This window comes from Octopus bimaculoides, chromosome 2 (genome assembly GCF_001194135.2).
Source record: "Octopus bimaculoides isolate UCB-OBI-ISO-001 chromosome 2, ASM119413v2, whole genome shotgun sequence".
NCBI classification, from domain to species: domain Eukaryota; kingdom Metazoa; phylum Mollusca; class Cephalopoda; order Octopoda; family Octopodidae; genus Octopus; species Octopus bimaculoides.
This window is the reverse complement of record NC_068982.1, coordinates 181,973,366-181,980,235: the sequence shown is the minus strand read 5'-3', so window position 1 is coordinate 181,980,235 and position 6,870 is coordinate 181,973,366.

Here is a 6,870-nt window from a genome sequence, read left to right as displayed (position 1 = left end):
ATACTTACCCAGATCTCCATTAAAATATTCATGTATACATGCATATAGGTTTATGCATGAATATATACACATATTTGTTGTGCCTGGATTCGCCATAAGGGAATGTTGCTTTTGTTCGTTGGACATGCAAATCTAAGGTAGTTAAGTAAAGATTACTCGTCGACTTGATAGAAGATTAAGGAACTTTTACGCCACCTGCAGCTCGACGGGCTCACGTGAAAACGAAAATTCTCCCACATCTAACATGATACAGCAAATACACACTGAGAAATCCTGGACAGCGTCCAGCGTAGTCTTACTTGTCAGTTTAGTATTAAATTACTAACGGAGCTAATCAAGAATCTGCTCGAAAAGTGGATTGATCCCTGTCTCTCAATTTTGTACTGCTATTGTATTAACCGTTGTTCTTCGAGCTGCCTGCTTTCCTATTGATCCTCTCGCCTTTCTACATTTCACGCAGTCAGTTAAGTCACGCTCTAATCATTGTACTCAGTAGCCTTTCACGAATATTTTGATGTACAACAAATAAAATGAAGGTTCAATGGCATCATGGTGAATGAAGAAATAAACAACGGCAGAGAATGAAAACACGTTATGAATACTGTCACAAAATAGAATCTGAAACGGGTAAGAATGAAACGAAGAAGAAAAAAGAGAAAGGTTCATGATCAGAAAAGAACAAATTACAACAAATTACCTTTATGGAGTATATAACTTGTTGTGAGCTTTGCAGAAAGGGCGACACAAAATGGAACAGAAAATCAAAGTAATAGAATAAAATAGGCTTAGCAATCCTGTCATTAAAAGTTATATTCATTTAGGACCCCAGTCTTACTAACAATAACTGAAGAGTGGGACAACAAACTACAAAGTGCAAAATTATTAATGGAGCGTGCGTCATAGGTTGCATGGAACTGATGTATAGTGACAATATCTTATGTAGGAGAGATAGCCTTAAACGAATGTGAAAGGATAGGGAATTTTTACATATATACTATAAAAAAGAGAAATCATACTCTACCAATATACGCTTCAGTAATACAATGGATCAATACATAGAGCTGAAATAAAACAGAAAAAACAAAAAATGCTTTTTCCACTTTACAGAAGCAATACACGTGCATGAAAAATATTCTGACGCCCTAAAAAGATTCGATAAAAAGTGTGTAGAATACCAAATCCAACACCCTCACCAGCAGCACCGTATTTACAGAACGCAAAAAAAGAAAACTAAATTGAATCACACTCATAAAACAAACATATATACCATAAACTACACACAGTTCTTTAAGTGTCATCGATAGAAATAAGAAATGAGGTAAATATATACAATGAAAACAAAACAACACAATTAATTAAAATACTTAATATAAAGCATCGAAACCACTTGAAAAAAAATTGTATCGATGTCAAAATTGATGTATTGGGACAAAATATGTAAGACAACTTAGTTAATATAAATAAATTCTAACTACAAGCTGTAAATGCATTTTATTGGCTGCGTTGTCTTCCCAACGTACAACACTATCGATTTCACCGAACAGTTTCAGATAAAAATTCTTGCAAAATAAATGCAATGTATTTTATAAGAACATATACAAAACCTAAGAACATGTGTAAGAATTAACATTTTCAGTCTGAGTATTAAAATATTTTTTTCTGTAATTATTTACATCGGAGTTGCGTAATCTAAATATAGAGTAAAATACGTTTTGATTATTAAACTGTTAGACGTAAGATAAGATACCTCTCAAACGTAAATTTCCCTTTTCCTACGCATACACATTTCAATTTTATTTCTTTATCATTCATTAATTGGCTAAATATTTAACCAACCAACTGAAGAAAACTAACGAAGTGAGACAGAACCAGCACGAGTGTTTATTATAGGCATAATAATTATCCCGGAATACAACGAAATCAGTTTTGACGCACAAGTTTACATTCAGAATCTTGCAAAACAAATACGAAAGCGAATTATTTATAGCATGGTCTGTATACTCAGAGAAGAATAACAACTAGTTCAATTAAAAGTGATGAGAGATGAATAAAGATAACGTAGGAAGTATAATTGCCAATGAGATGTGTGTTACGCCATATGTAACCTATACAAGAATTGAATGATTTAAATAAATGTTAGCTATTTGTTTATTTGCCGAAAATATTACAATAGTTGAGCATTTGGCACTACATATCATGATCAATCATTGCACACCTCTCACTAAAACACAATCCACACAGCAAGATTTATCTAAACACTGAATGCTAATTACATTGAATTATCATTACACGATATCAATAACAAAACACCTGCATATACGTATAATTATGTGCTACTTCCATCGTGCTATATTAAAATTACATTAGGTTCATAAATACTTTCATCGTACGTAAATCATTTTATATTAAAATGCCTTTTATAGTGTAAAAGGACATTTTTCTATTTAACTCGTGTGACTTTGCAAATCTGCTAAAATTATAATCAAATTTATATTCATAGTTGTAATATTTTCTCCATGATGAATGTGTCTGGAATATGATTGCACCAAAGGTAGTGGAAATAGAATATAATTTGAGTAATTAACATCATTTAGCCTTTTCAAACACCATTGATTTATCTCATAATCTTACCAGAATTCACATATTTAAAACATCTATGTGTGATAATATTTGATAGCTGAATTATAGTCTATGTGCTTGTATATGTGTGTGAGTGTGTGTGTGTGTGTGTGTGTGTGTGTGTGTATGTGTGTGTGTGTATGTGTGTGTGGAATTCATGTGATGAGATTGTGTATACATATGCAGGCTAGGTGCCTTCGTAGAATTAAATAATTTCAAGTCAGCGTATGCTAAATATAAATTAACTCTAGGAATTGCATTTTGGCACTAATAGCTACATTAGCGTATATATTTCATGCAGTAACTTTTCTGAAGTGTTCAGTTATATACAGAAATGTATTTCTATTAAAAGTTCATCATAAAAGGAAAAACACAGCCCGTTCCCTTTTCAACCTTACTCATTCGGGCAGCAGTCATGAGATAAATATAGGTAGATATATTTATTGCATCTCTATCGGTTTTAGCGTAGGTATACTGCACTCCTGCATTATATGTATATTAGCGTAATGTTGATCTTTTTATATGTTATGCACCTGGAGATGACAGGAGTTTCTACCTTTGTGGTATATGGAGTTTGTTTAGAAGTAACCGGAATTCAGTCAGTTGAGGTGCAAAGAAATTGATGAGTTTTGTTTTGTAATAATAGGTGATGGGGGGTTTCAAGTCATTAATGGAATAGCATCGTTTAAATTTATAGATATGTTACAAGGCTCACGTTCGTATATCATTCACTTTATCACAAAATAGGTTTAGAAGTTCCCATTTTTTTTTATAAGTAAAAGCAAACTTAAGAAAAATCTTAATGTGTAATAATTTGTGTCTAATTAAATTTTCTTCTACAAATTGTAAATTATTATACTTTTTTATTTAGCGCATAACGCTCCCCTATAAAAGAAATATATTTTTAGACAGATTAATGAAAAATAATTTGGATATGTTTTAAGGTTATTTAAAATTACGAATAAAGCATAAAATCAGGAAGAGCTTGCCAAGATATGGGGCACAGCAAAAGAGAAAAAAATGCGGTATTAAATTCCGTCTCGGAATTCAAATTTTGTCACGGCCAACTTTGTCTCTAATTCTTTGGAGGATGAGGCAATAAGTATCACTCATATATCTGGTCTCATTATGTGATTGTGAGCCATCCGAAAAGAGATGTTGCTCTGTGCGTAAGATATAAACCAATATTATAGTAACAGTATATGAATTAGCTCTTTAGTTTCAAACATGAAAGAGCATATTAACATGTTAAACCTAAATTGTTATGCACGTATAGTTGGTTTGTATCTTTTGATGCATCTGCCTAAATGTTATCGATTTATCTGTATTTTGAATTTTAGAATCTAGCAAAGAATCCATGGTTTAAACAAATGCATTTCCATACATAGATGAAGGATTGTTGTTAAAGTATAAAATCGCTGATTGTTTGAGAAAGGAAATGTTATGAGAGTTGAAAACTGGACGGAAAGGATGGCGCATTTCTGCGGTGGTACGTATGTATTTTGTTGCACTGTAAGTTACAATATTGGTCTACTCATTTTCTACACTGGAATTCAATACATAATTTACTTTCGATATGTTTACGACTGTTTAGGTTGATGGAGTGGCTATTTTCAGATGTATCTTATTCATTGTTTTTGAGTATTTTTCTATGAACAAAGAACTTTTGAAATACATTCAATCACTTAAAACTTGTAACGCAAACATGCAAGCTCCTTTCTTGGGTATGACGCCTGTAACTTAGAGAAGGTAGCTACTCGATCGTCTCCAGTTCTGCTCTTCACTGGTGCTTCATTTTGTTTACTTCAGAGGGAAGGAAGTTAACTTAAGCGGGACTTCAGATTATAAGGTGTCAGATGAAATTGCATCAGACAATTTTTCCGACGCAGTAATGATCCTGCTAATACACCGCTCATAGTATATTACATATAATCGCATTCAAGTAATCATGCGCGCTTGAATGGAGCTCCTTGTTTTTTATAGAGCATGGTAGCTGGCTGAAGGTGGTTGAATGATATAATCAGCAGTAATTAGTATTGTTCTTACCAATCGCTGTAACATTGTTGTAAAGAAAAACGGTAATGCGATGGAAAGAACTCGTTATATCCTATTCTATGTCATTTCTTTATACTTTGACTGTCTTACTTGTCTCTGTCATTTGATTGTAGCCATGCTGGAGCACCGCCTTATATTTATGTTTACGAAACGTTTGGAACCCCTCCAAGCAAAATTCAAACATTCGATTGGAAAATAACAGTCGAAGCGAAATGGAATAGCTACATTTACGTTGCGATTAAATTTAATTCTAAATACTATTTTGAGAAATAAGTATTATATCATGTTTCAAACCAAAAATAAAGTACCACTCTAGAACCGAAAGGAGAGAATCGAGTAAAACTTCTTAAAATTGCTAGTCGTATGTTTCAATCATAAATGAATTTGCGCGATGGCGTTGCATGTTTTTACGATTGAAATGTAGTACAGAAAATCTTCGTTTCTTGGAAAAACCATAAAAGAATGTAGAGCAACATGGATTAGAAAATTGTAACCCGATTACTACGAAACCTCTACAACATCATTAATAATTCAAATCCATGAGCAAGTCTAGAATCACTTTGTACTTCGACGGAGTAGCATTCACAATGGCAGTGAAGTGCTATAACTATGAAATAATACGCAAATATCAGTATAGATAAATAAGTATCGGAAATATCAGTATAAATGAATAAGTATCAGAAATAGGTGAGACTTATATATTATTATGTATGATGAATGTTAGATAATATACTATATAACTTCGAGCGAAAAGTAGAGCTGCATACTACCGAATAACAATTATCTCAAAACAGAATTCTTAAGATCAATAGCAAATGTCATAATGTTTCTATAAATTGAAGATATTATTTGGGAGAAATATGAACACCTGGCCTATAAAATGCAAAAAGCTTGAAGAAATGTGCTAGTATTCAAATACACTTTCTACCTGCTACAGAAGACTTACAATGCATTCATAAATGACTATTGAAGTGCAGATATTCACTCGTTACCGATTAATGGACAATATAAACGAGAACGAAGGTATGTTGTATAATATGACGTGCAGGAAATAGCAACCAAATTCTCTAGGCATTTATGAATAAAGACATATTGGACAATACCTTCCATGCCATGTATGAAAAAGAAAACGCTTAATCATGGAAATATTGGAATACATATCTTCCATCGAAACAGACTTGAAGAAGAACAAAAGCATTCAAGCAAATCATATGATTTCGAAATATAGGGTATTGGAGAATAAAGATAATCACACGAGCATTACTTATGCAATATCGGGCGACGAAATATCTTGTAAAGAAGCTACTTAAAATTCGCAATACTACTCAAATTTAAAACAACTCTTCATGCGCTCATGTTTTTGTGAGTAAATTCAAAAAAGGACCTTACTGAAGCATGATGGATAATATTCATATTAGAGAAGACACGATCATTTGTGAGCAACAAATCATATTTAAATTATTCGGTCGATACGCTTTTAATATTCCCATTCACATGTGGATACATCCCACCATATAACATGTCACCAAATGTTTAGATCTGCTTCAATAATTCCTTTTCACTTATATTTGACACGTACGTGGAACAAAACCTATCTATCTATCTATCTATCTATCTATCTATCTATCTATCTATCTATCTATCTATCTATCTATCTATCTATCTATCTATCTATCTATCTATCTATCTCTATTTGTGTGTATATATATATATATATATATATACATATATGCGTATTGTGTGTATAAATCTCTCTCTCTTTCTCTCTCTCTCTCTCTCTCTCTCTTTACATGTATATATATATATATGTGTGTGTGTGTGTGGCTCTGTTGTAGGTAGATTGCTTGCTATTCTGGGTTCAGTCCCACTGTGTGACACTTTAGGTAAGTGTTTCTACTATGGGCACGGGCCGACCAAAGACTTGTGAGTGGATTTGATAGGTGGAAGGTGAAAGAATGTGAAGATGTGTGTGTGTCCCTACCATCGCTTGACAACCGATGTCGGTGTGTTTACGTCCCTGTAACTTGGCGGTTCTGCAAAAAGACCGATAGAATAAGCACTTCGTTTACAAAGAATAGTCTTGTGGTTAAATTTGTTTGACTAAAGGCGGTGCTCTAACATGGTCGCAGTTAAGATGACTGAATCAAATAGAGGAATAATAGAATATATATATATATATATATATAAATATATATA